At 38.6% G+C, this 26,853-nt stretch overlaps 1 protein-coding gene and 1 long non-coding RNA gene across 6 annotated transcripts in view; one reads left to right on the top strand and one right to left on the bottom strand.

The window, feature by feature from the left end:
- Positions 1-1,384: 1,384 nt before the first annotated feature.
- On the bottom strand, positions 1,385-2,580 carry LOC109492501. Its single transcript, XR_006587020.1, has 2 exons — positions 2,447-2,580; positions 1,385-1,841 (listed from the first exon to the last, which is right to left on the bottom strand). It is a non-coding gene; the product is annotated as an uncharacterized LOC109492501 (long non-coding RNA).
- The window catches only part of USP54 (ubiquitin specific peptidase 54), a 132,862-nt gene continuing 108,466 nt past the window's right edge, over positions 2,458-26,853 (top strand). Inside the window, exon 1 of one of the 5 annotated variants that reach the window (XM_045040161.1) lies at positions 2,458-2,571. The gene's annotated coding sequence lies outside the window, so the exon portion shown is untranslated. Of the gene's footprint in view, positions 2,572-2,701; positions 2,720-2,740; positions 2,889-26,853 lie in introns of those variants that run through there. The other 4 variants (XM_045040158.1, XM_045040163.1, XM_045040156.1 and 1 more) reach the window with 4 other exon arrangements.

Below are 26,853 nucleotides of genomic sequence, written 5' to 3'. Positions count from 1 at the left end.
GTTTCTTTAGATTCCCAGACTTAGTTACCTCTGTGTTCCACAAAATAAGAGATGAGGACCAGGAAGAATAAGAAGATGGCTTAATAGGATCTGGGAAAATAACTTCTGAGGAGAGCTGGCTGAATTCAGCCAACTCCATGAGCCATTAATGCTTTTATCAGGTTGCTAAACTTTGCATAGACTGATCTAATTTTCATGGACCTTGGGTCACATAACATTTACCTTGATCATTTTCCTTTACAACCTAAACAAATTTCAGAGGACTCATACTTCCTTTAAACTCGTACACAAAACTCTATTTCTGTATTCTACTTTTTCTTTTTTTAAAGATTTTATTTTTAAGTCATATTTACACCCAATGTGGGGCTCGAACTTGCAACCCTGAGGTCAAGAGTCGTATGCTCCACCAACTGAGCCTGCCAGGTACCCCCTTTTATTTTCCAAAGATTTTTCTGTTTGTATTTTTTTTCAGATACTTATTATTATTATTATTATTATTATTATCATTATTATTAATATTTTTATTTATTTTTGAGAGAGAGAGAGAGAAAGTGAGCAGGGGAGGGGCAGAGAGAGAGAGGGAGAGAATCCCAAGTAGGCTCCATGCTGTCAGTGTGCAGCCTGATGCGGGGCTCGATTTCACAAATCGTGAGACCACGACCTGAGCCAAGATTAAGAGTCAGACGCTTAACCGACTGAGCCACTAAGGCATCCCCTGTGTGTATTCTTCTAAGGACAGTGTTGCCATAAGTTGGATTTCCCCCCCAAATAGATCCTGAGACAAAGATGTGGATGCAGGTAGATCCTGAGACAAAGATGTGGACCCAGAAGGTTGGAAGGTGATTCCAGAAATCCAAACAGTGTAAGGGAGTGAGAAGAAAGCCAATAAAGGTGCTTTGGGCAACTGGAAGTTGAGTCCCATTTGTTACTGAGAAAAATGCTTTTCAAAGTGTGGTCCTTGGACTGGCAGCATCACTGTTTCCTGGGAGATTGGTTAAAAATGCAAACTCAAGAATCTGTGTCTTACTCATCTCTTCAGGTGATTTGTATGTTAGTAAGTTTTGGGAAACACTACAGTGAACTCAGAATTGCCCCACCGAGGGGATGAGGAACTGTAGTATTTAGCCACCAAATGCCATCTTTCTTTGGTTGCAGATTGCTACTGGGAATTTTAACTCTGCTGGCACTTCCAGGCAAAGAAATACACAGGTGTTTGAGGTAGGAAGGTATGGACCTGCAGTATCTATCAAGGCTGTAGTAAGCTCTGGGGTGGGCTGAGGGAATATGGGTAGAGCACAGACAGGATCTGGATATGGGTTCACAATTTCCATCAGATTTTCATGCTTAAAACTCTGTGAGTCCTTCACCAAAGTTAAGGACTATATTCCTTTAACAAATGTTTATTGAGTGCCTACTGTATACCAGGTATTGTGTGAGACATCAGCTGTACAAAGACACATAACCTTCATGAGACATAGAGATTTCAGTTAACCATAAAATAATTAAGCGCCTACCCTTAAAGTTGGGGGGAAAATTCCAAAACATTACTTCCTGTTTTACTCTTCCTTGTTCACCAACTTTTGTTGCTGTTGTTGTTGTTGTTCTGTTTTTAAGTCCAGTGCAGTAGTGAGAAGGAGGAAAAGAGAGTAAGTTCGATCTGTAACTGACTGTGAACAACCAATTAAAATAACTCACTACTTTCCAACCAACCTCCACTACGTTCTTTAAATCCATCTTCTGTTCCAGATGCTTCTCAGTCTGCATTTACAGTTGTCTGAGAGCATAGAGAAAGCCCTACAACTAAGTTTTGTGAGTCAGGAATTAAGGATGTGTCCACAGAGCTGCAAGCAACAAGCGCAAAGTTCAAGTCATACACCAATGCGGTCCCCTTCCGCATCCAAGGCCAAACACCTGTGCTTATGTTCAATTAAAAATACAAAACAAAACACACAAAAAAACCTTTCATTTCCTATTTTGGTCTGGCGAACTGATAGGGGTGGGGAACTCGTGAATAAACAAATTGTTTCTGTGAAACCAAATACCGTGTGCAAACTAGTGTGAGAAGAACGGATGAAAATTTCCTGAAGGAAGGTTACGAGGAGACGGTAAGATCAACATCTGGCTTGCTCGCTCCATCTCTAACTCCTCATGCGTAAGGAAAATGCCAGGAAAACGGAACTAAAGGCGTCACTGCTCTAACTTTGAGGCACTTGGAGCAAACAAGGCCACATCCCTAAAGCTATTCCAGTGTAGGGTTCGCCATACTAACTTCCCCCAGGTCAACCCGTTCCCCCCTGCAATAGTTTTCCGACTCCCTCGATACACATTCTTCTTTGCCCTCACCCACTACCAGACTTTTCCAGGCCGCCCCTAACGCCTGGCGGCCGCCATTTTACACACTACTATCGCGAGATATACTTAGCCTTGTCAAGCCCGACTCGTTTACTTTCTTGCTAGATGTTCTTCTCGGCTGTTCTCGCCGTTAGCTGAGGAAAGTGTCGCGAGAGCTGGTTGCCTTGGCTCCCCGTAGCTATAGCAGCCGCGGCGGTTAAGGATGCGGCGGCAGGAACTGTGAGTGCGACACCCTCAGGGGGGCGGGGTCGGAGGTAACGGGGGTGCAGGGGGTAGCCCTGGTGGTGGGGGTAGGTCGGGAATAACGGGCCCAAGTGTGACGTGTTGGAGAGGACCCAGGTCCAGTGGGTAAAGGGACCTGGCGCAGGTCTGCACTAGGGCACTCGGAGGGCTAGAGCTGCCGTGAGGTCCAGTGGGAGGGACGGCGGTGTAGTAGGGTTCAAGGGGCAGGGGCCGGAGTGTGGAAGGGTGTGCGTTGGAAGGAAGAGGGTTACGCGGACTCAGAACTGGATAAAGGGACCGGACTACATCGAGGAGTAAGTGGGAAGAAATGGGGTACCGCGAGGTGGAGGGTATATTGAATGGGAGCACAGAGGTTGGGCCCGGTTTGCTTTGCACTGGTGAGGACGGGGGGACTGTGTCGGACCCTTCGCGGCTCACGGGGTCCGCCGAAAGCTGGTCTAAGACTGCGCGCCAGGACCTGGGTCCTAAATGGCGTGGCGGGAATGGTGGCGTCCCGGACCTCCACCAACACTTGTCCCTTCCAAAGAAATCCCCCACGGACTGTAAGATGTAGAAGTAGGGTCCTGGTGAACTAGGATTAGTTGGAAAGGTTCTTTCTGCGGAGAGACTGTTGAGTGGGATAATGAATGATTGCTGCTGTAAAATAAAGTGTGGGGTGGGGACGGGAGAGAAATTCTTTAGGAAAAAAAAAAAACCCTAAGATGTGCTTCCTCTGGAGCGTATTGAGTTGAAAGAAGGGGTGTGTGTGCTGAGATCACGTTTCTTCCCAGATTCATTCAAGTATAGAATTCCTTTACGGTGTACTTTTGAAATTATATATGCAGTGTAAAACCAGTTTAGCTGATACAGTGAAAGAATGTGCAGCACGACACTTAAGCCTTCCACGAATGTAATTTAAAAAGTAAGGAAAGTGTTTCTATTGCTGCAGCAGAAGGCTGAACACTAGGGATAGTTTTAGTTAACTTGAATATAAAACCTAGTGTTCCCAAAGTGCGCATATTCAGGTTATTTGCCTTTTAAGAAATGGATGAAGTTTTATTTTAGGAGATAGGACAAGTTTTGAATATCTGCTAATCTGGGAATAAAGTGAGTCTCCCAGGAGTTAAAATCAAGGAGAGGGCAAAATATTTAGTTTCTCGGTTTCAGAACTATTTTGTGGAGATGAGGTTGGACCACTTTGCTCCTGAACTCTTATTTCTACTGAAAACAATGGCTTCAATTCAGGCATAAAAACAATTACAAACTATCTGATAATTTTTCTTACTGTCTTTTGTAGGTATAAATTTGTAGGGGATAACCTCTTTTGATTATGTAACTGGATTTTTCCATTTGAGGTTCACAAATTCATTAATTAGAATAATGGCTTTTAAATCCTTCTGGCACTACCCTTGATGTGGTTAGTCATTGAACCTATTTATTTGATATGTGTTAGACTAAAAGTTTTAATTTGTAATATTAGTAGCTACACTTTAAAGCCTTTCTGAGGCAAGATACAGCTTTATGTGGTTGGGTCCAAATGATTTCTGCATGGATCCATTAAAGAGCTTTACTGAGTTCCTATTATGTGTGGAGTACTGTGTAAGGCATTGAGGGGAGGGGTGAGAGTAATTCATTCATTTATCCATTCAACAAACATTTACTGAGACCTATTTTGTATCATTACTAAGCTTTTAGGATACAAATAGGGGTAAGCTTTGCTCTCTGCCTTGCAATGCTCAGAACCCAGGTAGAGTGACAGAGAAACAAATAATTACAATGTAATAACAATATAGGGGCAGGTGGGTGGTTCAGTCCGTTGAGTGTCTGACTCTTGATTTGGCTCAAGTCATGATCCCAGGATCATGGGATGGACCCCATGGCAGGCTCTGAGCTTGGAGCCTGCTTGAGATTCATTCTCCTTCTCTGCCCTGCACGCCCCCCTCCCCCCCCCCCCCATTATATGTGCTCTCTCTCTCTCAAAAAAAAAGAAAAAAAAAGCACAGTATGTGCACACAAGCTCATGAAACAAGATTCTGGCCCTCAGGAGTTTTCCTAGTTGACAAGATTATAAAGGAAGAAATAATTTAAAAAATTACAAAATACTAAACAAATTCTAAACTATGCTGCATTAATAGAATACATATTATGTTTCTCAGAAGAGATAAAAGTTACAATGACAAAATTCACAAGTCAGCTTGTGATTTAAGTCTTTTTTTGGTACTCTTAAATATCACTGTATGTTCTTAAGTCAATAATAAGCATAATAACTAAAATTTTTGACTGATTATTAATGTGCCAGATACATTATCTCATTTTATCTTCATAACATTCTGCTCTTCAGCTGGTCCTTAGTGCTTCAATTTTAAACAAAAAATTAAGTTGCTAAAGATCATAGAGCTAGTAAATGTCAGATTAGGGATTGGAGTTGGAAATATATGTGATTGGAAAAACCTAAGCAAGATTCCTTTCTTTTGCAGGGAGAGTACCTCGAGATTGGGGTGGGGCAGAGATTGAAGGTAGAATTGGCCAGAAGATCAGAATTCAGCCTCTTGGTCTTTGTTCATATATTTTTTCTCCCTCAAATGTTTACACTACATATGGGAACTAATTTGAATATTAACATGATGCTAAGTATGAGTTTATGTTGTTGAACAGAGAATTGAGTAAATTGCCGTATTCATGTTGTATATAATTGTATAGGGAGCTATGCTTGGGAAAATAGTCATAACAAGCAATTGTTAACATTTGCAATATTCTAGAAAGTGATCATTTTAATAATGGAAATGATTATATTCATATGCAGTATAGAGCAAATGTTATTACAACAGACTTTAAGAGATTTAAACATTTTATACTGCTTTTTTTGTATTAAGAAAAATATATACATGTCACATGTATTTATATATTTGCATTCAGACTTTTTTTAAAGTATATTTATTTTGAGAGAGTGCATGCATGCACACACAACAGAGTGGGGAAGGGGCAGAGAGAGAGGGGGAGAGAGAGAGATTTCCAAGCAGGATCCACACTGTCAGTGCAAAGCCTGACAGGGCTCGATCTCACAAATTGCGATATTATGACCTGAGCTGAAATCTGAAATCAAGAGTCAAATGCTCAACCCATGGAGCCACCCAGATGCCCCAAGGCAACAGGAACTTTAAGTGACTTGCAAAGTCACACTCCTGCAATGTCCCAGGTGTCCTGATTTCTAATTAAGTGTTTCTTCTACTGTACCACATTGCCAAATTATATTTAATAATCACTATGCATTGAGTTATAGATGCTCTCAGCTAATTTCAGGAAACCAGAGTTGTCAGGAGGCTATTGATAGATGATAGTACAAACTGATGACTTGTTTCCCTTCTACTGTACTTATACTTCCTACTGATACTTAGGATAAATGCATAGTTCATTCAGAGGCTTCTTACATTTGGTTTATTATATTACTGTTTCATTTTTCTGTGTCTAGCTGCATTATTGACCCATTTTAATAAATGTTTATATGCCTTAAAAAAAGTGGAGGGGGGAGCCTCGGTGGCTCAGCTGGTTAAGCATCTGAGTTTGGCTCACATCATGATCTCAGGGCTCGTGAGGTTGAGCACCACATTGGGCTCTCTGTCAGTGAGCCTGCTTTGGATCCTCTGGCTCCCTCTCTCTGCCCCTCCCCAACTAGTGCTTGCATGTTCCCTCTCTCTCAAAAATAAATAAACATTAAGAAAAAAGTGGAGGGTTACAACTATGTTGTAATACCTAATATTATTAAGAAACACATACACATTTGAAGGTGAGTCAGGTCAGGTTTTTCATTCAGTTGACTTTCTGCAGCAGTCCCTCATCTATAGGCTCCACAAACATGTGGGTGTGAATAAGATTCTGTTTTCTAACACCTTTTAACTAAGTGGGCTGGGTGCCCATGTTTTTTATGTGAATTATTTTTAGGCATTGAGACATTTTTCTAAGAAAGGTTTAGAGTAAGAGTGTAATGAGAGGAAGAGCCTTGAGGGCAGAGCATGGAACTTCTGCCCCAGAGGGTTGAAAACTGAAAGAGTAACCGCCGATGTGTAAAGAGGATAATGGCCGAAAAGTGTTCTTTAACTCTGAATCTCCACAGGAGAGCCTGAAGATCTTTTCTTCTACTTTTATACACATACCTCTTGGAAAGGTTCTATCCATTTACACTCCTCCAGGGATGTGTGGGAAAAAGTATTAATTTCCCAGCACTTATATCAGCAATAGTAAATAGACATTGAATAAATTAAAAACAGTTTACATGATAGGTGAAAAGTGCTATCTCACTTTAAATTTCCATTTCTTTGCCTGTGAAATTGAACATTTTTCCATATTTATTTTTCTTTCTTGTCTTCAGTGTTTATGTCTTCTTCAAAAGACTTGAAAAAAAATTTTTAAAGATTTTATTTTTTAAGTAATCACTACACCCAGCGTGGGGCTCAAACTCACAACCCCAAGATCAAGAATAGCATGCTCTTATGACTGAGCTAGCCAGATGCTCCAAGATTTTATTTATTTGTTTATTAAAATTTTTTTAATTTTAATTTTATTTATTTATTTTATTTTTTAAATTTACATCCAAATTAGCATCTAGTGCAACAATGATTTCAGGAATAGATTCCTTAATGCCCTTTACCCATTTAGCCCATCTCCCCTCCCACAATCCCTCCAGTAACCCTCTGTTTGTTTTCCATATTTAAGAGTCTCTTATGTTTTGTCCCTCTCCCTGTTTTTATATGATTTTTGTTTCCCTTCCCTTATGTTCATCTTTTTTGTCTCTTAAAGTTCTCATATGAGTGAAGTCATATGATATTCATCTTTCTTTGACTAATTTCACTTACCATAATAGCCTCCAGTTCCATCCACATAGTTGCAAATGGCAAGATTTCATTCTTTTTGATTGCCAAGTAATACTCCATTGTGTGTGTGTGTGTATATATATATATATATATATATATATATATATATATACACCACATCTTCTTTATCCATTCATCCATCGATGGACATTTGGGTTCTTTCCATACTTTGGCTATTGTTGATAGTGCTGCTATAAACATTGGGATGCAAATGTTCCTTCGAAACAGCACACCTGTATCCCTTGGATAAATACCTAGTAGTGTAATTGCTGGGTCATAGGGTAGTTCTATTTTTAGTTTTTTGAGGAACCTCCATACTGTTTTCTAGAGTGGCTGCACCAGCTTGCATTCCCCCCCCCCAATTTTTTTTAAATGTTTATTTTTGAGAGAGAAAGACAGAGTGGGGGGGGGGGGCAGAAAGAGACAGAGACACAGAATCTGAAGCAGGCTTCAGACTGTGAGCTATCAGCACAGAGCTGACTTTGTCCAACTCACAAACTATGAGATCATGACCTGAGCCGAAGTTGGACGCTTAAGCGATTGAAACACCCAGGTGCCCCTGTTTATTTTTAAATTAAAAACACTTTTTTAAAAGTTTATTTATTATGAGAGAGAGTGAGTGGGAGTAAGGGAGGGGCAGAGAGAGAGGGTGAGGAGAATCCCAAGCAGGATCCTTGCTGTCAGTACAGAGCCTGACACAAGGCTCACTTTCCTGAACTCTGAGATTATGACTTGAGCTGAAACCAAAAGTCAGATGGTTAACTGAGTGAGCCACCCAGGTACCCTTGCAGCTCTTTCTCTTTTTTAAAACTTAGCTATGTGCCTATAACATTTCTGTTAATATACACTTTTTAACAGCTGATTGTATTTCCTTTTGATTTTTTGTAATTTACTTAACCTTTTTTTTTTTTTTATTGATGGACATTTAAGTTGTCCAAGAGTTTTGCATTTACCAACCAAAATGAACATCCCTTATTCTTTCTCTTGGATTGATGTTCTAGAATACCTGTAGAGTAGTGGCTGTAATTATTGCTTGAAAGGTATGTATATTTTCAAAGATACTGCCAATCTGCCTTTCATAGAGTCTGTGTACTATTATGCATTCCACTAGCAGATTATGAAAGTGCCTATATCCTTACATACTTGCCAACACTTGGTATTATCAATCTTGTACATTTTTACTAATATGATGGGTAGAAAATTTGCAGTTTTCAGGTTACTTGTGAGTTTGAGCATATTTTAATTTCTTTATTGACTATATTTCTTTCTGTGAAACTGTTTATTCTATCCTTTGACTTTTTAAATTTTGTTATTTTTTTAAGTTTATTTATTTATTTTGAGAGACAGAGTGTGAGTGGGGTGGGGGCATAGAGAGAGGGAGAGAGAGAATCCTAAGCAGGCGCCATGCTGTCCGTGCAGAGCCTGATGCAGGCCATGATCCCATGAGCTGTGAGATCATGAACAGAGCCAAAATTGACTGAGGCTTAACCCACTGGAACCACCCAGGCGCCCCTGACTTTTTTTTAAAACTTTTTCTTTTACCTTTTGATTAACAAGAACTCTTTATATGTATGTGGAAGCATACACTTTTTTAAAAAAGTCATTTATATTTACATTTATATATAGAGAGGGCACATAGTTTCTCTAATGTGTTGTGTTATCTGTGGTATCTATTGATATAATAAAATGTTTTTTAATGTTTGTTTATTTATTTACCATTTATTTATTTTTGAGAGAGAGACACACACACACACAGATTGTGAGCAGGAGAGGGGCAGAGAGAGAGGGAGACACAGAATCTGAAGCAGGCTCCAGGCTCTGAGCTGTCAGCACAGAACCCAGTGCAGGGCTCGAACTCACAAACTGCAAGATCACAACCTGAGCTAAAGTTGGAGGCTTAACTGACTGAGCCACCCAGGTGCCCCTATTTATTTATTTTTGAGAGGGAGACAGCATGCATGTGTGCAAAGGCGGGTAAGGGTAGAGATAGAAAATCCCAAGCAGGCTTCATGCTGTCAGCGCAGAGCCTGACACAGGACTTGATCTCATGAACTGTGAGATCATGACCCCAACAGAGATCAAGAGTTGGATACTTAACTGACTGAGCCACCCAGGCTCCCTGATATACTAAAATTTTTATGCTCACAGGGTGTTTGGGTGGCTATCTATCTTTTTCTTTTTTAAAAAAGATTTTTTTTTAATTTTAAAAATATTTCTTTATTTAAATTAAAGTTAGTTAACATACTGTGTACTATTGGTTTCAGGAGTAAAACCCAATGATTCATCACTTACCCAGTGCTCATCCCAACAAGTGCCCTCCTTAATGCCCATCAGTCATTAGCTCATCCTCTCACTCACCTCCCTTCCAGCAATCCTCAGTTCTGTCTTTAAAAGTCTCTTATGGTTTGCCCCCCTCCCTCTTTTTATCTTATTTTTCCTTCTCTTCCCCTATGTTCATCTTTTGTGTTTTCTTAAATTCTACATATGAATGAAATCATACGATATTTGTCTTTCTTTGACTGACTTATTTCTCTTAGCATAATATACTCTGGTTCCATCCACATTGTTGCAAATGGCAAGATTTCATTCTTTTTTTTTTTTTTTTTTTTTTTTTTAAATTTTTTTTTCAACGTTTTTATTTATTTTTGGGACAGAGAGAGACAGAGCATGAACGGGGGAGGGGCAGAGAGAGAGGGAGACACAGAATCGGAAACAGGCTCCAGGCTCGGAGCCATCAGCCCAGAGCCTGACGCGGGGCTGGAACTCACGGACCGCGAGATCGTGACCTGGCTGAAGTCAGACGCTTAACCGACTGCGCCACCCAGGCGCCCCAAGATTTCATTCTTTTTGATTGCTAAGTCAAGTAGTATTCCGTTGTTTGTGTGTGTGTGTGTGTGTGTGTGTGTGTGTGTATCTCACATCTTTTTTTTAATGTGTGTGTGTTTGTTTGTTTATAGAGAGTGCAAGCAGGAGAGAGGCAGACAGAGAGAGAGAGAGAGACAGAGAGAGAGAAGGAGAGAGAGAAAGAATTCCAAGCAGGCTCTGTGCTGCCAGTGTAGAGGCTGACGCGGGACTTGAATTGTGAGATCGTGATCTGAGCCGAAATCGAGAATCAGGTGCTCAGATGACCGAGCCACCCAGGCGCCCCTGACTGAGCCACTCAGGCGCCCCATACTACATATCTTCTGTATCCACTTATTAGTCAATGGACCTTCGTGCTATTTCCATAATTTGGCTATTGTTGATAGTGCTGCTGTAAACATTGGGGTACATGTGCCCCTTTGAATCAGCATTTTTGTATTCTTTGGGTAAATACCTAGTAGTGCTATTGGTGGGTTGTAGGGTAATTCTATTTTTCATTTTTTGAGCAACCTCCATACTATTTTCCAGAGTGGCTGCACCAGTTTGCATTCCCACCAACAGTGCAAAAGGGTTCCTGTTTCTCCACATCCTCACCAACATCTGTTGTTCGCTGAGTTGTTAATTTTAGCCATTCTGACAGTGTGCGGTGGTATTTCATCATAGTTTTGATTTGTGTTTTTCTGATGATGAGTGATAGAGAGCATCTTTTCATGTGTCTGTCAGCCATGTGGATGTCTTCTTTGGAAAAGTGTCTATGTCTTCTGCCCATTTCTTCACTGGATTATTTGTTTTTTGTATGTTGAATTTGAGAAGTTCTTTATAGATTTTGGATACTAACCTTTATCCAATATGTCATTTGCAAATATCTTCTCCTACTCCATTGGTTGCCTTTAGTTTTGTTGATTATTTCCTTTTTGTGCAGAAGCTTTTTATCTTCATGAGGTCCCAATTGTTCATTTTTGTTTTTATTTCCCTTGCCTCTGGAGACATAACTAGGAAGAAGTTGCTGTAGCCAAGGTCAAAAGGTTGCTGCCTGTTTTCTCCTGTAGGATTTTGATGGTTCCTGTCTTACATTTAGGTCTTTCATCCATTTTGAATTTATTTTTGTGTATGGTATAAGAAAGTGGTCTAGAGTCATTCTTCTGCATGTTGTGGTCCAGTTTTCCCAGCACCATTTGCTGAAGAGATTGTCTTTTTTCCCTTAGATACTCTTTCTTGCTTTTTCAAAGATTAGTTGGCCATACATTTGTGGATCCGTTTCTGGCTTCTCTATTCTGTTCCATTGATCTATGTTTCTGTTTTAGTGCCTAGTGCCATACTGTCTTGGTGATTACAGCTTTGTAATACATCTTGAAGTCCTGAATTGTGATGCCTCCAGCTTTGATTTTCTTTTTGAACATGACTTTGGCTATCTGGGGTCTTTTTCTGGTTCCATACAAATTTTAGGATTGTTTGTTCTAGCTCTGTGAAGGATGCTGGTATTTTGATAGGGATTGCATTGAATGTAGAGATTGCTTTTGGGTAGTATCAAAATTTTAACAGTATTTCTTCTTCCAATCCAAGAGCATGGAATGTTTTTCCATATCTTTGTGTCTTCTTCAATTTCTTTCATAAGCTTTCTATAGTTTTCAGTGTACAGATCTTTTGCCTCTTTAGTTAGGTTTATTCCTAGGTATCTTATGGTTTTTGGTGCAGTTGTAAATGGGATAAATTCCTTGATTTCTCTTTCTGCTGCTTCAATATTGGTGTTTAAAAATGCAACTGATTTCTGTACATTGATTTTATATTTTGCGACTGCTGAATTCTCGTATCAGTTCTAGCTGATAGTTCAGTTTTTTGGTGGAGTCTTTCAGGTTATTGACGTAGAGTATTATGTCATCTGCGAAGAGTTTAAGTTTGTCTTCTCCTTTGGCAATTTGGATGCCTTTTATTTTGTTTTGTTGTCTGATTGCTGAGGCTGGGACTTCCAGTACTATGTTGAACAACAATGGTGAGAGTGGACATCCCTGTCATGTTCCTGACCTTAGAGGGAAAGCTCTCAATTTTTCCCCATTGAGGATGAGTCTTTCACTAACTGTGAGATCATGACCTGAGGTGAAGTTGGATGCTTAGCCAACTGAGTCACCCAGGCACCCCTATAATTGTTAGATCTTTTTGATGGGTAGATCCCTTAATTATGATATAATGCCCTTCTTCATCTCGTTTACAGTCTTTGTTTTAAAATCTAGTTTGTCTGATACAAGTATAGCTACTTTGGCTTTCTTTTGACCTCTGTTAGCATAGTGTGATAGATGGTTCTCCATCCTTTCACTTTTAATCTGTAGGTGTCTTTAGGTCTAAAATTAGTCTCTGGTAGGCAGCGTATAGATGGATCTTGTTTTTCCATCCATTCTGACATACCCTATGTGTGTTTTTTGTTTTGTTTTGTTTTGTTTTGTTTTGAGAGAGAAAGGGCACAAGTGAGCAAGGGGCAGAGAGAGAAAGGAGAATCCCAGGAGGGTAGAGAGAGAGAAAGAGAAAGGGGGACTCACCCAAAGTGGGGCTCCTGTTCACCTGAAACAGGGCTTTTGTTCACCTGAAGCAGGGCTTCAGCTCATCAGAAGCAAGGCTCGAGCTCAGCCAAAGTGGGGCTTGTGCTCACCCGAAGTGGAGCTCGAGCTCACCTGATGTGGGACTTGAACTCATGAACTGTGAGATCATGACCTGAGCCATAGTCAGATGCTTAATGACTGAGCCACCCGGGTGCCTTACCCTATGTCTTTTGTTTGGAGCATTTTGTCCGTTTACTTTCAGAGTGATTATTGAGTGTTTTTAAATAAACATTTAAAAAATATTAAAAAAAATTTTTTGTAATGTTTATTTTTGAGAGAGAGAGAGAGAGAGAGAGAGAGAGAGAGAGAGAGAGACAGAGCATGAGTGGGGGAGGGGTAGAGAGAGAGAGGGAGACACAGAATCTGAAGCAGGCTCCAGGCTCTGAGCTGTCAGCACAGAGCCCGATGCAGGGCTCCAACTCATGAGCTGTGAGATCATGACCTGAGCTGAAGTCAGATGTTCAACCGACTGAGCCACCCAGGTGCCACTAAAAAATATTTAAAAAATTAAATAAGTGTAAAAATTCGTCTCTTCAGTTGTACTAGCCATATAGTCACATGTGGCTATTGTATTGGACAGTGCAGATATGGAACATTTCCATCGGTGTATAAAATGCCAATGGATAGCACTAAAAAGAATACCAAGATAGGGTGTCTGCCTTAAAGGTTATGTCAAAATGGCTAAGTATAGCAGGTAGGGAATCCATGAACTGCTGGTCACACATGAAACTCCCCACCCCATTCCAGACCCTTTCCATTGTTGATAGTTGCTGATAAATTCACTGTCCTATTGAGGTTTGGATGTGCCTATAAGTGAAAGGCATCATTGAAAAGGCAAGGGAAGGCAGAGGCTGACAAGGATAACATTCTGGGAGCTGTGAGTGTTAAGGGATTTTCCAGACATAGAAGAGATTGCTGAGCATTGGGATGAGTAGGAATGGTATGGGTATGGAGCTGGGAAAATAACATGAAGTGCTAAAAGGAACATTTAGCTTGTAGAAAAACAATATTGTTCCCAGAAGAAATAATATTGAAGATAAATTCTAATGTTCAGATTAATGTTGAGCCAATCACCAGCTTGATCACATCTTCAATAAAATTATAGGTTTGTCTATTGATATTAAAAATATGGACACATTTTTTATGTTTAATGAGAATTAGTGGGAAAGTAGAATTCACCTTGAGGTTTACTTTTTTTAAAATGTTTTTTTTTGAGAGAGACAGAGTGAGCAGGGGAGGGGCGGGGCGGGGGGAGAGAATCCGAAGCAAGCCCCACACTGTCCTCACAGAGCACCATGTAGAGCTCAATCTCACGAACTGTGAGATCGTGACCTGAGTGGAAATCAAGAGTCAGATGTTTAACTGACTGAGGCACCTAGCACCTCTGAGGTTCACTTTTTAGTCCTTTTTCTTCTAGGGAGTACATCTGTAGAAAAGGCTATCCAAATTCTTTATTTTTGTTTAAAAAAATTTTTTTTTCAATGTTTATTTATTTTTGGGACAGAGAGAGACAGAGCATGAACGGGGGAGGGGCAGAGAGAAAGGGAGACACAGAATCGGAAACAGGCTCCAGGCTCTGAGCCATCAGCCCAGAGCCCGACGCGGGGCTCGAACTCACGGACCGCGAGATCGTGACCTGGCTGAAGTCGGACGCTTAACCAACTGCGCCACCCAGGCGCCCCCTTTCTTTTTGTTTTGGGGACAGTGCCATATACTAAATTTGTGAATTTTTTTTCTCTCTCTCTCTCATTTACATCAGACACAAACATCAATATTTATATGATTGTAGATATACAACAATGTTTTTAATCTTCTGTTACTGTTTTAGAGTTTTTCTTATTTCTTTCTGTTTGGCTATAAAAATGTGCTCTGTAGGCAAGTGGCTTTTGAGAAAAAAGGTATTATATTCATTACTTAGCTTTTTGCAAATAGGAAATATAACCCTGTTGTTGGTGCGCAATGAATGAACTTTTCTGAAATCTTTATTTCAGTATTTAAGCACTTTCTCTTAGCAAAGTACCTTCCTGTACCATGTTGAAAGCAAGAAGCATTTTCTACAAAGCATATTTTTCAAATAGCATTTGAGTTTTGAAATGAAAACAGAACCTGAGGATAAGACTATATTGGACTCTTGTGGAATATTTTTGTTGGTATTTTGACCTGGTATGTAGGTTCATTTTTTCTTGCGACATGAAAGGTAGGATTTTAATATAAAGCCAGCAGGAATTCAATGACTTATTTGAAATTCCCAGAAGAAAAAGTTTTTTCTCGTGAGAAAAAATTTCTAAATAGATATCTTTTAGACAGTACAGTAGTTTCATAGTCAGGCTTGTAGAAAAATCCATTATCTATAGAAACAGAACTTTCTCTTTGTTTGTGTGCCATTGTCTCATTTCTGACCTGGGCTCAGCTGTTGTTTCTGTGCAGATCCACTTCCTTTGGTGGTGCATCCTGTCCTGAATGTTGACCCCAGTCAAAGTTGTATGGTGCCAGAAGAAAATAAATTTCTTGATCTTTTTTTGCTGTTTCTTTCAGCCTTTATTTATCTTTACTCGTGGTCAGTGAAGACAAGAAAAGAGCTTGTGGACAATTGGAAATTCCCATGTGTTCTTTCAGTGTTGGGAAACCCCAGAGAAAGGCAGAATCTATCTTTCTTTCTTTCTTTCTTTCTTTCTTTCTTTCTTTCTTTCTTTCTTTCTTTCTTTCTTTCTTTCTTTCTTTCTTTCTTCCTTCCTTCCTTCCTTCCTTCCTTCCTTCCTTCCTTCCTTCCTTCCTTCCTTCTTTCATTGAGAGAGAGAGAGAGAGAGAGAGAGAGAGAGAGAGAGAGAGAACAAGCTGAGGAGGGACAGAACAGAGGGAGAGACAGAATTCCAAGCAGGTCCCATGCTCAGTGTGGAACCTACATGGGGTTCGATCTCACTACCATGAGATTGTGACCTGAGCCAAAATTAAGAGTGGGATACTTAACCAACTGAGCCACCCAGGTGCCCCAAAGCAGTGTCTGTCTGTCTGTCTGTCTGTTTATTTATTTATTTATTTAAACATTTTTCAACGTTTATTAATTTTTTGATAGAAACAGAGCATGAGTGGGGGAGGGGCAGAGAGAGAGACACACAGAATTCGAAGCAGGCTCCAGGCTCCTAACTGACAGCACAGAGCCTGACGCGGGGCTTGAACCCACGGACTGAGAGATCGTGACCGGAGCCGAAGTCGGATGCTCAACCGACTAAGCCACTCAGGCACCCCAAAGAAGTGTTATTTTAGTTGGGGCCTACCAGGTCTAAGGAAACCTCTAGTTATTTCACAGAATTGAAATAAGAAACTTTGTAATTACAAAGGTAAGTTCTAGACACCTCTGACTTTTAGAGTATTTACTGATATTGAAAATACACATTTATATTATTCATGTTTTAACCAATGTTTAAACCACAAATTGCCACATCACAAGTTATTTTGAGTAGGAAATCTCAATGAAATTCTGGCCATTATTTTAACTGGGCAATCTATAGAAGTCTGATTTACAGTTGCCTTTCCTATGCCTATTCTACAAATTCATGAAAAGACATAACTTGTTTTTAAAATTCAATTTGAAGTTCTTACTTCATGGTGACTCTCATCTTTTTTATTTCTTCTTTCAATAGCTACCTAAATGCCTGTTTTTAAAATAACGGTTTTAGGGGCACCTGGGTGGCTCAGTTGGTTGTGTCTGACTCTTGATTTTGGCTCAGGTCATGATCTCATCATTTGTGAGTTCGAGCCCCGAATTGAGCTCTGTGCTGACAGTGTAGAGCCTGCTTGGGATTTGCTCTCCCTCCCTCTCTCTTTGCCCCTCCCCTGCTTGCGCTTGCTCTCTCTCTCTCAAAATAAATAAGTAAACTTTAAAAAATAAAATAAAATAACAGTTTTATTGAGATATAATTCACAAAGTATATAACTCACCCATTTAACGTGTAATTTAAAAGTTTTTAGTATATTTATAGTTGTACAACTGTCAGTGTAGTCAGTTTTATTACATTTTTATCATCCCCAAAAGAAACTGTATATCCATTAGCAATCACTCCTCATTTCTACCTACAACCCCAGCCCTTGGCAACTCTTACTAATTTACTTCTGTCCCTATAGATTTACCCATTCTGAACATTACATACAAATGGAATCATAAGTTATCATTATGTGATCTTCTGTGACTAGGTTTTTTCACTCAGCATATTTCCAAGGTTTATCCATGTTGTGGCATGTATCAGTATTTCATTCCTTTTTGTGGCTGAAAAATATTCCTTATTCTACTGTATGAATATAACACATTTTATTTATCTGTTCACCAGCTGATAGACATTTGGGGTTATTTCCACTTTTTGGCCATTATAGTTGAGGCGAATGTGGTACTTTGCCCACAAAATAAGGATACTAAGGGTTGTGCAAGTGGGAAATTTAAGGAGGCATTCAAATTTTTGCAAGTGTATGGTCACTTGATTGACCCTGAGAATGAGTGCCTCCTTGCATTTTCTACCTGAGAGCCTCAAGTGTCCTACCACACTCCTAGATATGGATTGGTTCTGATAATACTTTCCTTGAACTTCACTGAATACCAACCACTTTTGAAAACTGAGTGAAAAAGTATACTTTGCTCTTTGTCACTTTGCTGTTCAACAATGTTCAGTGGTCTTCCATTAATTATTAAATACTGACCTGTGATTCTTACTTTATTTCCAGTTAGATTCCCTCTATCTTATCCTTTCAGCCAATCTAAGCTACTTTCTATTCCCTAAACAAGCCAAAATCTTTCTTGTCATCCTGACTTTGCCCATGTCACTTTTCACCCGGAACTAATAACACTGAACAAAATTTATTTGTGGTAGCATTGATCAAGGTAGAACAACTATTTGAACCTGTGACACTTACCTTGTTCAGACTCTAGTTCCTAAGTATTAGAAGCAGTCTCCTTCCTCTCTAGGTCACAGGTACTTTCCAGGAAATTAGGAATTTTCTAGGTTTTTTGCTCAGAGTGCTGAAAGACATAAGTCAGGACAAATTCCATAGTTTTTGGTTCAAGTTGTTCTTTTTCCTACAGTTTGCTCAAAGTGCTTTGCTCAGCTATTGCTGAGCAGTGCCCAAGGACATTACTAATATTATGTGACTGATTTGGCTGAGATAAAGCCATGCAAATTGGAAGCCATTAAAAAATAAAATCAAGTCATAGTAATCCATGTACATTTTAGAGTGAAATACTAGTTTAAGGCTTATAAGGAAAAATATCTTTCTTCTGCTCTAGTGTTCCTTACCTAACCCTGATTCTTTTTTTTTTTTTGTCGTTTGTTTGTTTATTTATTTATTTATTTATTTTGAGAGGGAATGGAAGTGGGGGAGGGGCAGAGAGAGAGAGGGGGAGAGAATCTCAAGCAGGCTCCACACTGTTAGCATAGAGCCCAACATGGGGCTCAAACTCAAGAACTGTGAGATCATGACCTGAGCCGAAATCAAGGGTCAGACACTTAACCAACCCAGCCACCCCAGCCTACCCCCTGATTCTTGTTCCTTACCTACCCCTGATTCTTGTTTTTTAGTGCTTTAAATGTTGGCCTTTTTTTTTTTTCATTTTTTACCTTCATATATATTTCTGAATGATATGCTTAAATTGCTAAACTGCTATTTTCTATTACACCTTCTCCTGCTCTGCATGTATACACATACACTTTTTCTCACAATGCAGGTATAATATAGTTTTTGGTTAAATCAGTTGTGGTAAGCAAAATAATACCCCCACACCCAACACAAATGTCTCATCCTAATCATCAGGACCTGTAAGTATGTTCCCTTCCATGGCAAAAGAGAGTTAAGGTTGCATTTGGAATTAAGGTTGCTAATCAGCTGATTTTAAAATAGGGAGGTTACCCTGGATTATCAAGTTGGGGTCAGTGTAATTAATAGGATTGTTAAAAGTGGATGAGAAAGACAGAATAGGTGCTATATGAGAAGGACTCAGTCTCTCTTGGTGGTTTGCAGATGGAGGAAAGAAAACCGTGAGCAGAGGCATGCAGGCATCCTTTAGAAGCTAGAAAAGACAAGGAAAAAGATTCTCCCCTAGAACCTCTAGAAAGGAGCCCAGCCTTAGCACCACTGTGATTTTAGTCCAGTGAAAGTATATGAGACTTAATCTACAGAAGTCTAAGGTAAAATGTTTGTGTTGTTTTTACCACAGCAATAGAAAACTAATACATCAATATTCATTGTTTACATTATGGCTTTATAAATATTGTTCACAGCTAAGCCATATAATAATACAGTTCCTTTCTTACATAAAGTAAGAATATTTTAAGCAATAGTAATTGCTCTTTTTTTTTAAGTTTATTTATTTCGAGAGAGAGCGAGCATGCATGAGTGGGGGAGGAAGAGAGAGAATCCCAAGCAGGTTGTACTGACCTGAGGCTTGATCTCACAACCATGAGTTCATGACCTGAGCCAAAATCAAGAGTTGGACACTCAGCTGAGCCATCAAGGTGCCCCAGTAATTGCTTTTTTGTTTTTTTTTTTTGGGGGGGGGAGTAATTTACCTAAAGTTATTTGTTACTATTTTCCTGGGTGAAGATACAAAGCTAAGTGTCAAAACTAGGTTTTTGTTGTTTGTTGTTTTTTGAGAGAGAGAGAGAGAGAGAGCTCACCCAAGTGAGCTCGTGCAAGCAGGTAAGGGCAGAGGAAGAGGGAGAAAGAATCGTAAACAGCCTCCATGTGCAGCTCTGAGCTGATTTCACCACCCTGAGATCATGACCTGAGCCCAAATCACATGTCATATGCTTAACCAACTGAGCCACCCAGGCACCCCAAGACTAGGTTTGAATGTCAGCTCACTTTCTGTGTGATCCTAGGTAAGTTACTTATACTCACATTTTATTTTATTTTATTTTATTTTATTTTATTTTATTTTATTTTATTATTTATTTATTTTTTATTTTACTTCATTTTATTTGTAATCTTTACACCCAACTAGGGATTGAATTCATAACCCCGAGATCAAGAGCCACATGCTCTACTGACTGAACCAACCAAGTGCCCCACCCACATATTGTTTAATTGATTTTTTATTGAGATAATTGTAGATTCACTTGCAGTTGCAAGAAATAATACAGAGAGATCTCTGTATATTTTTCTCAGTTTCCCCAAATAGGAACATAAATTTAGCAGAAGTACAGTATAAAGTTGCAACCAGGGTATTGATATTGATAAACATCACTGATCTAATTCAGATTTCTGTAGTTTTACATTTTTACTCATTGTGTGTGTGTGTGTGTTTGTGTGTGTATTCTGTGTAATTTTTTTAGATGTGCAGGTTCATGTATCCATTACTGTAGTCAACATACTGAACAGTTTTAAAACCACAAGGATCTCTAGTGTTGCTCTATAGGCAACCCCACCCCATCCCTGGCAACCACTAATCTTCTTCCTTTCTAAAATTCTCTTACTTCAAAAATGTTATGTAAATGGAATCATACGATATGTAACCTTTTGGGATTTTCTTTTTCTTTGTTTCCTTTTTTTCACTAAGCATGATTTCCTGGAGATTCACTCAAGTTGTTGCATGTATCAATAGTTTGTTCCTTTTTATTGCTGAGTACTATTCCATGATATGGATATGTATACCATCATTTGTTTAAACTTTCACCTGTTGAAGGACATCTGGGCTGATTCTAGTTTTGGGCTATTACAAATAAAGCTGCTATGAAAACAACATCATCAACAACAAAAGCAAATAAAGCCGCTATGAACGTTTGTGTACAAATTTTATATGAATATACATTTTCATTTCTCAGGGATGTTCAGGAATATAATTGCTGGATTGTATGGTAGTTGCATATGTAGTTTTTAAAGAACCCGTCAAACTGTTTTCCAGACTGCACTAAAGTAAATTTTACATTCCCATCAGCGATGTATCAGTAATCCATTTTCTATGCACCCTCACCAGCATTTGGTGTTGTCACTACTTTTTATTTTAGCCATTCTGAGAAATGTGCCATAATACTGCATTGTGGTTTTGATTTGCATTTCCCTAATGGCTTATAATATTGAACATCTTTTCATGTGCTTATTTGCTATTTGTATATCCTTTTTGTTGAAATGTCTCTTCGTATCTTGTGCCCATTTTCTAACTGGCTTGTTTGATATTTTACTGTTGAGTTCTGAAAGACCTTTGTATAGCTTAGATACTAGTCATTTGTTGAATACGTGGTTTGCAAATGTTTTCTTCTAGTTTGTAGCTTGTTTTTTCATACTTTCACCTAGGCTTTTATAGAACAAAAGTTTTTAATTTTGGTGAGATCTAATTTATCAGTTTTTTTCCTTGTGACTCATGCTTTTGGTGTCAAGCCTAAGAACTTGGCCTAACTCTAGATAACAAAGATTTTTTTGTACTTTTTTCTTAAAAGTTTTATAGTTTTGTATTTTATATTTAAGTCCATGATCATTTGGCTTAATTTTTATACAAGGTAGAAAAAAAAGAAAAAAAAAGGAAAGAAAAGGGGCGCCTGGCTGGCACAGTTGGTAGACTCTTGATGTGACTCTTGATCTCAGAGTCACGGGTTCAAGCCCCACACTGGGCAAGGAGCCTACTTTAAAAAACAATAAAAAAAAATTTTTTTTAATATAATGTGTGAAGTTTAGGTTGAGTCCATTTCTTTGCCTGTGGATACCCAGTTGCTCTAGCACTGTTGAAAAGGGTTTCCTTTCTCCATTACATTGCTTTTTGCAGTTTTGTCAAAAATCAGTTAAGAATATTTATGTAGATCTGATTTGGGTTTTCTATATGTTCCATTAATGTATGTGTCTATCCTTATGCCAATATCATACTGCTTTTATTATTGTAGCTATGTAGTAAGCCTTAATATTTGGGTAGAGTAATTCCTTCTACTTACTCTTTGTCGATTAGTTTAGCAGTTCTAGAGTCTGCACCTTTTCATGTAAAGTTTAGAATAAGCTTGTCTATGTCTACAAAAAGCTTTGCTGGGAGTTTGATAGGAACTGCATTAAACTTACAGATTAATTGGGGGAGAATTGACATTTTTATGATATTGAGTTTTCCAATTCATAAACAATCCTCTCTGTTTTAGGTCTTCTTTGATAGTTTTCATCAGCATTTTATAATTTTCGGCATATAGACTCTGTACATGTTTTGATAAATGTACACTTAGGTATTTAGTTTTCTTTGGCATGATTATAAATGGTAGTGAGGTTTTTTTTGTTTTTGTTTTTGTTTTTTTACATTTATTTATTTCTGAGAGACAGAGAGACAGAGCACAAGTCGGGGAGGGGCAGAGACAGAAGGAGACACAGAATCCTAAGCAGGCTCCAGGCTCTGAGCTGTCAGCACAGAGCTGGATGCGGGGCTTGAATTAACAAACCATGAGATCATGACCTGAGCTGAAGTTGGATGCTTAACCGACTTAGCCACCCAGGCACCCTGGTAGTGTGTTTTTAATTTTGGTTTCTGGGTGTTTATTGTTAATATATAGAAATGTGATTGAGTTTTGTGTGTTGATCTTATATCCTGCAACCTTGTTATTACTTTTAGGAATTTTTTTGTAGATTCCTTGGGATTTTTCACATAGACAGTCATGTCATTTGCAAATAGAGATAATTTTATTTCTCCCTTTCCAATCTGTATGTGTTTTATTTCTCTTGCCTTATTGTAGTGCCTAGAATTTCCAATATGGTGTTAAATAAGTGTAATGAGAGCAAACACCCTTACTTATTAGTTCCCAACCTTAGGGGTAAAGTATTTAGTATTTCACTTTTAAGTGTGATGTTAGCTGTAAGGTGGGTTGCTTTTTTTTTTTTTAATTTTGTTTTATTTTAGAGAGAGAGAGAGCACAGGCAGGGGAGAGGGGCAGAAGGAGAGAGAGGGATAATCCCAAACAGGCTTCATGCTCAGTGCAGAACTCAACTATGGGGCTTGATCCAAGGACACTAGGATCATGACCTGAGCTGAAATCAAGAGTTGGACACTCAACTGACTGAGCCACCCAGGTGCCCCACTTAGCTGTAAGGTTTTTGTGTGGATGTTGTATCAGGTTGTAGCTACATATTTTAAAAATTTCAATTGAAATGGTATTTCTTTTGCATTGCTTTTCCACATTCCCAAAGCTGGCATTTACCCTCCATGTTTCAACTGCATTCAGCTTATACTACTGTAATTGATCTTTAGTCATTTGTATTGTGGTTGATTTGTTTTCATTTATCCTTCCCTGTCCTCAGACACATACACCCTCTAGGCTGTGAGGGCACAGGCTGTTTTATTCATCTTTATATCCCGAGCTTAGTACAGTGTGCGTGGCACCACTGAATTGTTTTTATTGAAGAAAGGAATAATGAATGAATAATGAATAAATGAATGAATAATTGAACGAGAGAAGAATAAATTACCTCTCATTGGGCTTAAGATCGTTTTAGTTGGTAGGAGTATGAGCTTTGGAGCCAGAAAGATTTCAAATCTCAGCCCTTCTATTTAATACCACTCTAGGAATTTGAGGCAAATTGCTAAATTTTTCTAAATTTCAGTTTCCTTATCTGTGAAATTAGGATAACAATAACCTATCTGAACAAATTGAGATAATAGATGTCCATTCTTAGCACAGTACCTATCATGTTGTAGGCACTCAGATTTTCATTTCTTTCTTCCTTGAACTGTTTTACGTATTTAAAGATACTGATTATAAAAATACTTTGTGAACTGTATAAAGTTATTTCAGATACTGTTCATGTTTGTGTTAAAGACAGTCAAACTAATTTTGATTATGTTGGTTTAAGGGGAAAAAAATAGGGACATGAGAAAATAGAGAAAGTTTGAATAACTTTGGTTAAGCAATACCATGTGCCAACCACTATGCTCAACACTTTACATGCTATAACCCATTTGATCCTGATAACAACCCCATAAAGCACATTTCTTCCTATGAAGAATTATATCTTAGTTTTTTAACTATAGTCTTCTTCTCTCCATCCATTGTAAGTAAGCCCCAGGAATGGAGCTAATACAATTTAATGCAGATTTCAAACTACATCTAGAATATGACAAATAATAACTATTTTATTTCTAAGCTACCATCCTTAGTGTTTAGAGACTGTGTTCTTTAGGCCATGTGTTCTTTTTTTCAGCAAACTTAGTGATATTTACTTTCTACTTCCATCTCTAGGAATATATTAGTGCCCCAAATATATTAGGTTTTTCAGTTATATAAAACCAGAGTAATTAATTTGTCTATTGCCCATGGCACATTAGTTTTTTCAACAAATATCACTAAAAAAGCTTGAATCAATTTTTCAAAGAGGAGAAAAGCAGCAGACTGTTTCAATTTGTATTTAGATTTTTTCTCACTCAGTACTTTATATTGTTCAGGATAAGATCTTTTTTTTTCGATGTTTATTTATTTTGAGAAAGAGCAAGCACAAGTGGGGGAGGGGCAGAGTGATCAGGAGAGAGAGAATCCCAAGCAGAATCCCAATGCCTATAAAGGCTTGATCCTACGACCCTGGAATCATGACCTGAGCTGCAATCAAGAGTTGAATGCTTAATCCACTTGAACCACCCAGGCGCTCCTACCACCTTAACCATTTTTAATTATACAATTTGTTATTTTTAAATACATTCATTTTTGTGCAACCAATTTCTAGAACTCTTCATCTTGCAAAATTAAAACTCTGTACCTATTAAACAACTCCCCATCCCCCCACTTCTCCCTCCCTTCAGTCCTTGGCAATCACCATTCTACTTTCTGTCTCTGAATTTTACTATTCTAGCTACCTCCTATAAATGGAATCATGAAGTATTTGTCCTTTTGTGCATGCCTTATTTCACTTAGCATAATGTCCTCAAGGTTCATCTATGTGTCAGAATTTCCTTCCTTTTTAAAGGTAAATAATATTACATTGTATGTGCATATACTACATTTTGCTTATCCATTCTCTTGGGTTGTTTCCATCTTTTGGCTATTATGAATAATGCTGCTATGAACATGGGTGTATAATGATCTCTTTGAGACTCCATTTTCAGTTCTTTTGGATATACATCCAGAAATGGAATTGCTGGATCATATAATTCTGTTTTTAATTTTTTTGAGGAATTGCCATACCATTTTCTATAGTGGTTGCACCATTTTATATTCCCACCAGCAGTGCACAAGAGTTCCAATTTCTCCACACCATCATTGTTTTTCTTTCTGTATTTTGATAGTTGCCATCCTAATGGGTGTGAGATAGAATCTCATTGTGGTTTTGATTTGCATTTCCTTAATGACACCTGACATTGAGCATCTTTTCACGGGCTTATTGACCTTTTGTATATCTTCTTGGAGAAATTCTGTTCCTGTCCTTTGTTCACTTTTAAATCAGTTTTTGTAAAGTTGTGGGAGTTCTTTGTTAATTCTGGATATTAATGCCTTATCAGATGAATTATTTGCAAATACTTTCTCCCATTTGTGGTTTGCCTTTTTGCTTTGTTCATTGTGTCCTTTGATGAATAGAAGTCCTCTTTTTGTTTTAAAATTTTAATGTATTTATTTTTATTTCTTTATTATTTTAAACCATTCATTCATTCATTCATTCATTCATTCATTCATTCATTCATTCATTTATAGCAGTGGGGAGGTTCAGAGAGAGAGGGAGAAAGAATCCCAAGCAGGCTCCAGAGCCTGACGTGGGGCTTGAACCCATGACCTGTGAGATCATGACCTGAGCTGAAATCAAGAGTCTGACACTTAACTGACTGAGTCACCCAGCTGCCCCTATTTAAGATATTTTAGAAGAATAATACAATAAGTATCGTTGTATCCACCATCCAGCAAATTAAACATTGCTAAATTATTTTAAGCCCGTTGGCTTTCCCCTTCTTGATTGCAAGTCCCTTGCCATCTCTCAAAGGTAACCACTAATTAATTTGATATTTCTCTAAGTAGTTTAAACCCCTTGGTCAGCCTATTAGTATTAGAAGCTTATCATGGAAGAAGTAAAAATACTGTAGAAGTCCTGTGGAAGGTAAGGTGGGAAAGGATATTTTTTAGATTTTTTTTTTTTTAAGTTGAAAGCCCAGTTCAGTGCCCATTAGAGATAGTTGTACATAAAAGTGCACAGAAATAATTTGTTGAGTGACTGTGTGGTACCCAGGCACTTCTGACTAAAGACATTTAGTACCAACATATTATTTTGAAATGATGTCTACATATCTTTTGGGTTAGGATTGTTATGCACTTTACCAATAAGTAGACAGCTATGGCAGAGTAAATGTTTTCTTAAAAGTAGTGAAACTAGCAGACTTCCAGCATTTAGCTCTAATTGCATATAGTGCATTTAGCTGCTTTGGTTAATTGAGACTTGTAGACAGGACAAACAATAAGAGAGGTGTAGAAGCATTACAATTCCTGGTTCTGGAAAATGAGTTGTAAATTCTGAAAAACCAACCACCCAACCAACCAACCAACCCCCAGGTAATTCTGTTAAGGTCTGATTCTGGGCAAGGACCTGTTGAAACAAACAGCTCAATACTCACAGGGTAACAGTGAAGGACCTGACCTCCACTGTAGCTGAAAATGAAATACTTCTCTGGTGAGGCCATAATAGGAACAGCAAGTAGTAGCTGCTGCTGCCACTGCTGCCTGAACTTTGTGGCTGTGTGAAGTGGCTAGAGCAGGAAATGCTTCCATGGCACCAGGCGTGTATAAGGAAGGACATGTTCTGACTCTGGCCCAGTGGTTGCACAGGTTGTGGGTGTCACTTTAAACATACAAAGACCTGTTTGCTGGAGGAGGAGCGGCTTCCTGAGGATCAGGTGCGCATCAAGGGATGAGCTCATCCTTCTAACCAGACCTGCTCTAGACGCTGAGTGAATGTTTTCGTAATTGCAAGTCCTGCAGCTGCCAGAAGCAGGAAATGGTTGAAGCTTCAGGCACTTTGTGAGTAGCAAAAAAATAGAAGTGATT

Source organism: Felis catus, chromosome D2 (genome assembly GCF_018350175.1).
Source record: "Felis catus isolate Fca126 chromosome D2, F.catus_Fca126_mat1.0, whole genome shotgun sequence".
Lineage (NCBI taxonomy): Eukaryota > Metazoa > Chordata > Mammalia > Carnivora > Felidae > Felis > Felis catus.
Note: the sequence above shows the minus strand (reverse complement) of the source record. Positions and strands in the feature narration are given on the sequence as shown.